The following is an 8,932-nucleotide window of genomic DNA, read 5'->3' on the forward strand; positions in this document are numbered from 1 at the left end:
TCAATGTGCAGGAGTCCCAGGGCTTGAGGTGAGTGTGGAAAAATCTGAGAGATTCTAGAGTTGGGGTTGCAAAAATCCAGACACTGGACATTGGGAATCTAGGGAGACTGTAAGAGTGAAAGCTCTGAATGGGAACCAAGGTGGGCCCAGTCCACCAGACCACCAAGGTGAGTCCTCCAGTATCAGCCACCCCTCCAGGCAGTTGAGGACTCCATTGATCAGGGAGGCTTTTCTCAGGATACACCTGGCAGCCAGCTGCATGTGCTGCGTTCCAGAAAGTGGCACCAAAGCAGCTGAAATGTCCCGTTTGTATTGCATGTAAATCCTTAGGAAAGGGAGTCAATGAACACATATGTCAGACCCTGAGGCAAGTCCAGGGTCATCACCACTGTTTCCAGCCTTGGTCCCAGCAGGAGGAGGGGCGTGTGCTTCTCACCCTCTTGCACTGCCTCCTTGGATGTTGAGGAGAGCCATGTGAACCTTATCCATAGGGGACACCTTTTCTGAGCAGCCATGGACACAGCTCTTGGCTGGGAGGCGGGAGATGAAGCATTACCTTCAAGCCACCCCCAGTTATGTGACTCAGGCTGCATGCTGCTCTTTCTTGGGTATAAGGGTCCTCGCCATAAAATGGGATGGTGTCTGTCCAACAGGGGCCAGGCAGAGGATAGCAGAGATGGCTTCCACAAAGGATAACGAGAAGCAGCAGGATCGTTCTGCCATCAACCAGGTAGTGATCTGAGAATGCATCACCAGCATTCACAAGTGCATCCTTGAAGTAAGCTTCAAGAAGAATGTCCCTCAAAGAGATCTGGAAATTTGCAGTGAAGGAGAAGGGGACTCCAGATGTATGTGGGGAAAGTTAGGCTCAACAAAGGTGTCAACAAAGAAATAAGGAATGTCCCATAGGGTCACCCTGTGCGCTTGTCCAGGAGACACAATGAGGACGAAGACAAGCTCTATACCTTGGTAATCCTTGTCCTTGTTACCACTTTCATTCATGTTGTGAATGAGAACCAACCACTGATTGTCCATTATAAAACCACCAAAAAACCGTGGGATAGTGGTCTTGCTCCAAACTGCATACAGTTAACCAAATAAGGAAATAGTGGAGAAGCTACTTTGGAAAAGGAAAAGTGAATCATTCAGGTGTAATCTACCCTTGGCACTCCTCCTCCCAAGGCTGATGGAACCTGGTTGCTGACCTGGGTTGTTTTTCCTGGCAGTGCCAGCAGGTGGCAGCATCCGCCCCTGTATGTGTTTGTCTCCACCAGGAGCTCCTCTGAGACACTAGTGTAGGACCCAGATTAGTTCTTCGTTGAATTCACAGCCCAGGTTCTCACCTCCCTGGACAGGAAGGGGCCGGGGAAGAAGGGATCCAAAATCCCCAGGACAAGGAAGGTTTGGAACCAGAACAAAAACTTTGTCTCTCTCCTCAAAAAAAGCACAGATCAGCCAGTAGAGAGGGAGTGGGGGGAATGACGTGAGCTCTTCTTTTTTTTTTGGTAGCAGCGATTGAACCCAGGGGCACTTAACCACTGAGCCACATTTCCAGCCCTTTTGTATATTTTATTTAGAGACAGAATCTCACTGTCTCTAGTTGCTCAGGGCTTCACCGAGTTGCTGAGACTGGCTTTGAACTTGAGATCCTCCTGCCTCAGCCTCCCGAGCCACTGGGATTACAGGCATGAGCCACTATGCCCCGCTGAAGGGTCACCTTGCTCTTTTTGGAAATCGTAGTGTCCCACCCTTCCTGGAAGAGGCAATTTGGGATCTAGAGTGTTAGGACTTCTCCTCTCTTGGGGTCATTGTCTTCAGTTAGAAAGGCCAGCTGACATTTCAGTGGGGTGGTGTCGAGTCCTTTATTTTTGATGTGTACAAGTTTGAAAATTTAATTCATGTTACAGTTCATTTGTTCAAGAAAAAGAAAAAAAAAAAGAAATTCTCTTATTTCTTTGTTGGTTTATAATGAATCTGGCCTCCTCCCCCCAAACGATGATTAGTGAGAAAAACAATGAAATGTTCAACTTGATTTCAACGTCATGGGACCAGAGTTAAGCCTGTCTTGTTAGGCAATCATAATTTCTCTTGCATAAAAGTGCTTATGTCTCAGATTACCTTCCCCAGCTTCTCCCACTAAAATGGTGTTAGGGTGTGTGGACAGACAAGGGCAGCTGTGTAACATCTGGTGGGAGGAAGGAGTTGGGATCCTGGGGTGTGGTGACCGCTGATTTCCCGGCAAGGGGTGCAAGGGCCACTGTCTCCCCTTGGCCACTGACTGCACTTGAAGCTGAGTTTATGTAACTCAAGGTCTACTCCCTCCTGAGATGGCCCAAGCCCCACTGAACCGGGCTCCCTCCCCTCCTGTGAGTTCCCTTGCTGTGCCACTGTGTCCCCTGCAGGCCTCCTAGCTCACAGCTCAGCAGCTAGGCCCCTGGGGGATCTGAAGCTGGCTTGAGACAAGTGGATTTCTGAGGCTCTTCTGCCTCCCAGAGCCCTGTTGTCACAGGCAGAGGCTGGGTGGGTTTGGAGTAGTGTTGGATGCCACTTCTTCCCAGAGTTCCAAGGGGAGGCTGGGACAAAGGCCCCTCTCTCCTGGGAGGGATGAGTGAGCCAGATGCAATCACGTGGTTCCCCTGGCTGGGCTTTCCTCTTAGACCCAATCCCACCACCCCCAGGCAGGAAGAAGAGGACTAAAAGTCTTGCTTCTCCGGCCTGGCCATCCATTACATAAAATTTCATGGCCACACAGGTCACACCTGAGGAGAAAGATACAGGAATCCAAAGAGAGGGATCCATTTTCTGGAGAGAAGAGCCCAGCTTAGCTGCTTTTGCCTTGCAGCATAATCTTATTTTGCAAGTCAGATGCCAAATATGACTGCCTTTTTCCTACCTCTATCAAAGCTGTGTCTCTCTTTAAGCAGAGGATGCTTCAGGCCAATGAAGATGGAGTTATGGGGTCCTCCTCAAGGCAAAAGAGAGAAGCACATCCATAAACTTTCACCTATCACCCTCTGTGCTCCAGATGTTTCCAACACACCGAATAACGGAACCACAGGAAACCAACCTACCAGGAACAACGTGAAGGCTCTGTTCACAAGGGGAATCCATCCTCTAGCTGGTTTGGACTCTGTCCTTCCCAGGGAGGGTGCAGTGAATCAGATGCCACTCAGAAGAAAACAAAACAAACAGACAACGACATCAAAACAACAAAGACATACTGTGAAAAGATGGCCTAGCCCAGCAGGATGCTCTCTGAGCCCACAGAATCTGCAGAGGAGGCGCTTAGCTCAGGGCCAATGTGGGACCAAGCCTTTGACGGGATATGAGGGAGGTGACTGGTGGGCTCCAGTCTAGGCTCCTCATGTGCCCTCTCCTATTGGAGGAAAGATGTTGCAGGTAGTTCAAGGCAGCAGAGGACGCAGAAGGCCTGGGTGATGGGTATAATTCACTGTCTTTCTCAGTGCTGTGGGACACGCAGTCCATGGTGTGAGTCCTCATCTCTCACACAGTTTACCCAGGAGGGAGTCACTTGGGGCAGAGGTGAGGCAGATGATCACACTCATGGGGACTCACTGTCACTTGTGTCTGGACGTCAGTCATTCAGATCTCTGTGTGTGTCCTTGCAAATGCATGTACAACTCTAAGAGTATTGCCTGATGCAATAAGCATATCATAAATTCCAGCAGTTCGTATTATCCTGGAGACACACACATAGGAACATAGACACCCAACGTGTTCATCCTCATAATCAAAGACTTAAAGGTACTTGTGTATCTTTTTATCCATGCACTTGAATCTATACTTGCAGATGTGGATATACCCAGTCATACATAATAATTATAATTAACATTTATTGAAAATTTACTATACCATAAGCTTTGTATAACACTAAGATTAACTCATTTAATTCTGACAGTAATCTCATGAGGTAGGTATTATTACTTACCCCACTTAGTAGCTGGGTGAATGGAGTCACATAGAGGTTAACCCAAAGTCACAAAGCTAGTAATTGGTAAACTTGGGATTCAAGTCCAGGTGGCCTGGCCTCAGTACGTTGTAACCAGCGGCTCTTCTGCCATCTTGCTCATAGACACCTACCATCTGGGACACAGGCTCCATTACAGATTTCCACACAGGTGTGTGCTCTTTGGAGATTTTGGAGAGGAGACTAGACATGTCTTCAGGTATCTTCAGGTAAATGGAGTTTTGACCTTGTCTGAGGACCTCCAGACCCAGCCCTGTTCCCCACCTTGTCCTCTGTGAGTACTCCATGCTGCCCACAGGAGATTGTGTTGATTTCTTGGTACTTTCCTATTCTAGCTCTCGTTGCTCACTTTCATTTCAGGACCAGGTGTCCTCCCTGGAGGCTTTGAGGTGGGTCCAATTGAGAAGTCCCTTGGGCTTCCTGGGGGCTGGAGGGAAGGTCTCTGCATGAAAGGGAGGGCCAGGAGGCCCAGCAAGCCTTGTAGCCCCAGGCGCCTCTGTGACACCTTACCGTGGCTCCTGGCTGAGTGGACATGGGGCTGGATGTGGGCTCTGATCTGGGGCCAGTCGTGTGCAGAGGTGGGGGAGAAAGTCATGGTTCGGGAAAGTTCACATGAGCTGGAGACTTTGAGATCCTCTCATTCAGCCTCCCCATTTTATAACTGAGAAACTGAGTCTTCGAGGTGGGAAAGGATGTGCCCAGGTCACTCTGCAGTCCTCAGCCTGGAGTCTCAACTCTGAGCCCAGATTTCAGCATGTCGTGAAGGAGGATGGTGGGGGATGGGGACAGACAAAAGCTTCCTAAGATATTCAGGACAACTAAAGACAGGGACATCCAAAGTCACAGTGCTTCCTTTGTGTGCTGAGAAAACTTTAACGCAGACCAGAGACCTATTGGAAAGAACCGTGACGGTGCTCGGTGCTCGGTGCTCGGTGAATGAAGAACTCACCCTCGGCCTAGAGCCCCAGAAGCCTCTGGCTCAGGAGGGCTGAGGATTCCTGAACGCCTTTGCATTTCAGTGACCAACTACCCTGGGCATGGCTGCATGTGACCCCACCTGCCTCCTGGCAGTCCTCTCTGTGGGCAAACGTTGACATCGGCCCTTCCCGGGGCCAGCCTCTGTCCTTCACCCCTTACCTGGTGTTTCTCACTGTACTCTCCCAGCAGCCAGCCTGGCAGCACTATCATCCCCTTCACCTTCACCTTCCTCCTCCTCATCCTCATTTATCCATTAGGAAATTGAGGTTCAAAGGGATTAAGGAGCTCACCTGAGGCCCGGGGTTAGCTGTGAGCCTGGTCCTTGACCCAAGGCTCAGCCCTTGCCCAGCTGCTTGCCTCGGATTCAGAGAGTCTCACCCTCAGTGGCTCTAAAGACTGGAAGGAGGGAACCTATCTTAGGGTCCAGATCATCTACCAGCACACACCTGCGGGGCTGGGGCACACATGTCCCCCTGGTCATGCATGCGTCCTGGCTTTCCTGGCCTTCAAGAAGCTGTGGCTGCTGTCAACTCCTCAGCTCAACCTCCCCACCTTCCTTTCTGTCCTCTCTTTTGATTAAAGCACATTTTTACCTTAATATTCCCAAGAAAAGATTAGGGTGTTTTTTTTGTTTCGGTGGTACTGGGGATTGAGCCCAGGGATACTCTATCATCTACAGCCCCTTTCATTTTATTTTGAGACAAAGTCTCACTAAATTGCCCAGGCTGGCCTCTAATTTGTGATCCTCCTGTCTCAGCCTCCTGAATAGCTGTGATTACCTGTGGGTGTCACCATGCCTGGCAAGAAATAATTCTTAGAAGGAGGCTACAGGAGAAAGGAAATGCATTTCAGACTGTGAGAAAAAGATGCACGTGGGAGCATAATCTTGGATGCTTATGAACAGCAAATCTCAGCTGGGGCAGCTGTGCATGGCTCCCAGCCTAGCACCAGGCCCTAGCTCCACACGTGGGGGCTTTGGAAAGATCTGGTGTTCTCTAGCACAAGTCAGGCTCTAGGTGACACTGGGGTTGGGTCTCACTTGGTTGTTTTGGGTTCACTCTGTTGTGTTGGGTTTCATTCCTGGTCCTCTGCATGCCCAGGCCACTCAGAACTGGCCAGTAGAGCAGTGGCTGGCTCCAAGAGGGGCAGGTGGCTTCTCATCACCCTGCTCCAGTTCCATGCCCCTCTCTGGTCTGTTTTGGTTGCCTGGGGTCTCCTGCGGGACTTGAAGAGGGCCTGACTTCTTTTCTGGCTGCCGTGCATAGTTCTTCAGATGGCCATTTCATTACTTCTAGTGATATCCAACCCTGGAGAAGAGTATGAAGGGAGACTCCCCAGACTGTATATTCCAATACTTAAAAGTTATAAATCAAGTGAATAAATTTGAATATAATATTCTCTGTTCTTCATCCTTGAAAAGTTTACCTTCAAAATTATAAAATTGAAAACATGCAATGTTACGATTTTTAGGTGCACCATATGCAAATTACTGAAGGCAACTGCATCTCATTATCATCAAGTGTACCAGGGTTTCTGTTGATGGGCTGGTGATGTTTGGATGAGTAATAAAACAAAGGCATTTATAATTCATATATATGTACACATTCTTTAAACTAAATTTTCTTGCCTTGATTTCAGCAAAATTAATAATCATGAGTTTATAATAGAGCGATGGTAGTGCTCTAAAGGATTAAAAAACAAAATACAACTGTATTCAGGGTTGTTTGAGTCATTTATTGCTCCATAGCAATAGATGCCCCCAAACTAAGTGGTTTGAAACAACCTCCATTTTGTTATCTCCCAGGGTTCCGTGGGTTGACTGGGCTTGGCCGCCACCTCTTCAGGGCGCCTGCCTGGGAATCCTCTTGAGACTATGGCTGGGTGGAGAGTGGGGCTGGAATCATGAGGAGGCTCCACTGGGGTGAGGGGAGAGCTGGCCCTTTCTCTGGAGTGTAGCAGCTGGTCTTTTCAGTGGGGTTTCTCACAAGGTGCTCAGGTCTCCCAGAAGTGAGTTTTTCAGAAGGGGTAAAGAGGAAGCTGCCAGTTATCTTGAAGAGCACATTCAAAACTTCCACGGCACTGCATTTGATAGCAGGAGTCACAGGCCAGCCCAGATTCCCTGTGGAAGGAACCACACAGGCTTAAATACCGGGAGATCCTGTTCACTGGGGCCTTGTTGGAAGGCCAGTTCCACTGTGTTAGAAGGGTGTGTTATTGTAAGAAACCCCGAAGGCCTGTGGTGTTTGCTCTGGGACAGTTGGAGGAAAGATGCTGAGGAGCTTTGAGGACAATGTGGCTAATGTCCTGAAAGACAGTGAAGAAAATGATTGGATTCTGGAGAAAAGAAGAAGTGAGACAATCATTGGCAATGGGATTAAGTGAGACCTTCATCTGCCATGATGTGTGACACAAAGGGCCCCAGACCTTTGTGGTTCTGGCTAAGGTGATTTCCAAGCAGAATATTGAAAGTGCCCATCAGCTTGTTCCAGCTGACTCTGATAAGATAGGAAAATACAAATGAACTAAAGAAGGAATTGTTCATTGTTGGAGAAGAATTTAGGAAACTTAAGGAACCCAGTACTGTTTTTCCAGCAAAAGATTCCTCAGTGTAAGAAATGGCTTCAGGGCAAAGGTAAAATCCAGGTGTTGCCAGTAAATTTCAGTCTCAGGTAAAGATGAAGCCAAGGGTGTGTCTGTAAAACCATTTGTTAATACCTCAGAAAAAAATTAAGATCATGTTTTGTAGATACTTTGGGTAAACAATAGGGCTTCTGAGAACCTAAGGGGTGTACCTCTTAGATCCTCTCTGCTAGACAACAGGGCCAGCTTAAAGTAGATCAGGGCCTTATTAGGAATAAATGGAGCTGTGACTTTTTCTAATGGAGTAAGTTATAATTTGATATATAAGAAACCCACAGCAGTTTTGAAATAATTGTACCAAGTTGGATTGAGAGAGATATAGAGGGTCAAAATAAAAATTTCCTTTCTATGAATAGGAAGCCATTGAGAGAAGGCAGGTATTTGACTGCAAACACTATGATTTTTTTTAATGGAAAAGGAGAGATAATTAAGAGTAATTAACTAGGGACATCCCCTTCTAGAGAGCAGGACCAAGTCCTAATGAAGGACCTGGTGACATGTGCTTGGCTTGATTTTGCTCTGTGCAAGTGTCTCCTTATTTTAGAATGGGGGCACTGATTGCAGTTATCCTGTGCTGGCTTTGTTGTTGTGTTTTGGGTACAGGAGAAGATAACTTGTCTCTAGGGTCACAGATCTTTAGATCAAGAGGAACTAGCTTCAAGGAACCTCACCTAAGGGGCCTCATCTGTACTTGGACTTGATTTAACAAGCCAATTTGAATTTGGAGCTTGAACCTGGTGACATAATAATAGCTGAGACCTGGGGGTCTTGGAAGATGAATTTATAGCACATGTTAGAGATACGTGATTCATTGGGAGCCAGAAGTAAACTGTGGCAGATGGTTTCCAAAAATAACCTTCAGGGAATCATACTTCCTGATATTTGCCACCTTAAATCTGGGTTGTCTCTGTGACTTGCTTTTGACCCATGGAAGCATTGACAGTGATGCTTCATGACTTCTGAGGACAGGTCATAGGAAACGTTTTGGCTTTACCTGGGTCTCTTAGGATGCTCTCTCTGGGGGTAAGCCAGACATCATGTTAAAAGTTTAACTTCTCTGAGACTGTCAAGCTAACCATCAGAAAGGCCACATACAGAAAACAATATACTCAGCCTGAGTCCACTTGTTCCGCCATCCCATATATGGATGAAGATGCCGCCATCTTGGATAGAACAGTATAATTGAGCCTGCATTAGGCTCTAAACCCTGTGCCATTTACTTGCAACTGCATGAGAGATCTGCCCCCCCACCAAGCAAACCCGGTCAACCCCCAGAACTGTGAGAGATAAAAATAATTTAAGTTACTGAGTTTTGGGATTTGTTAG

The 8,932-nt window shown here is 47.6% G+C and overlaps 1 pseudogene; it reads left to right on the forward strand.

Moving 5' to 3' along the window:
* Positions 1–676: 676 nt before the first annotated feature.
* On the forward strand, positions 677–1,101 carry LOC114092007 (large ribosomal subunit protein eL31-like; annotated as a pseudogene).
* Positions 1,102–8,932: the final 7,831 nt, after the last annotated feature.

The sequence above is a fragment of the Marmota flaviventris genome, chromosome 14 (assembly GCF_047511675.1).
Source record: "Marmota flaviventris isolate mMarFla1 chromosome 14, mMarFla1.hap1, whole genome shotgun sequence".
In the NCBI taxonomy this organism is placed as follows: Eukaryota; Metazoa; Chordata; class Mammalia; order Rodentia; family Sciuridae; genus Marmota; species Marmota flaviventris.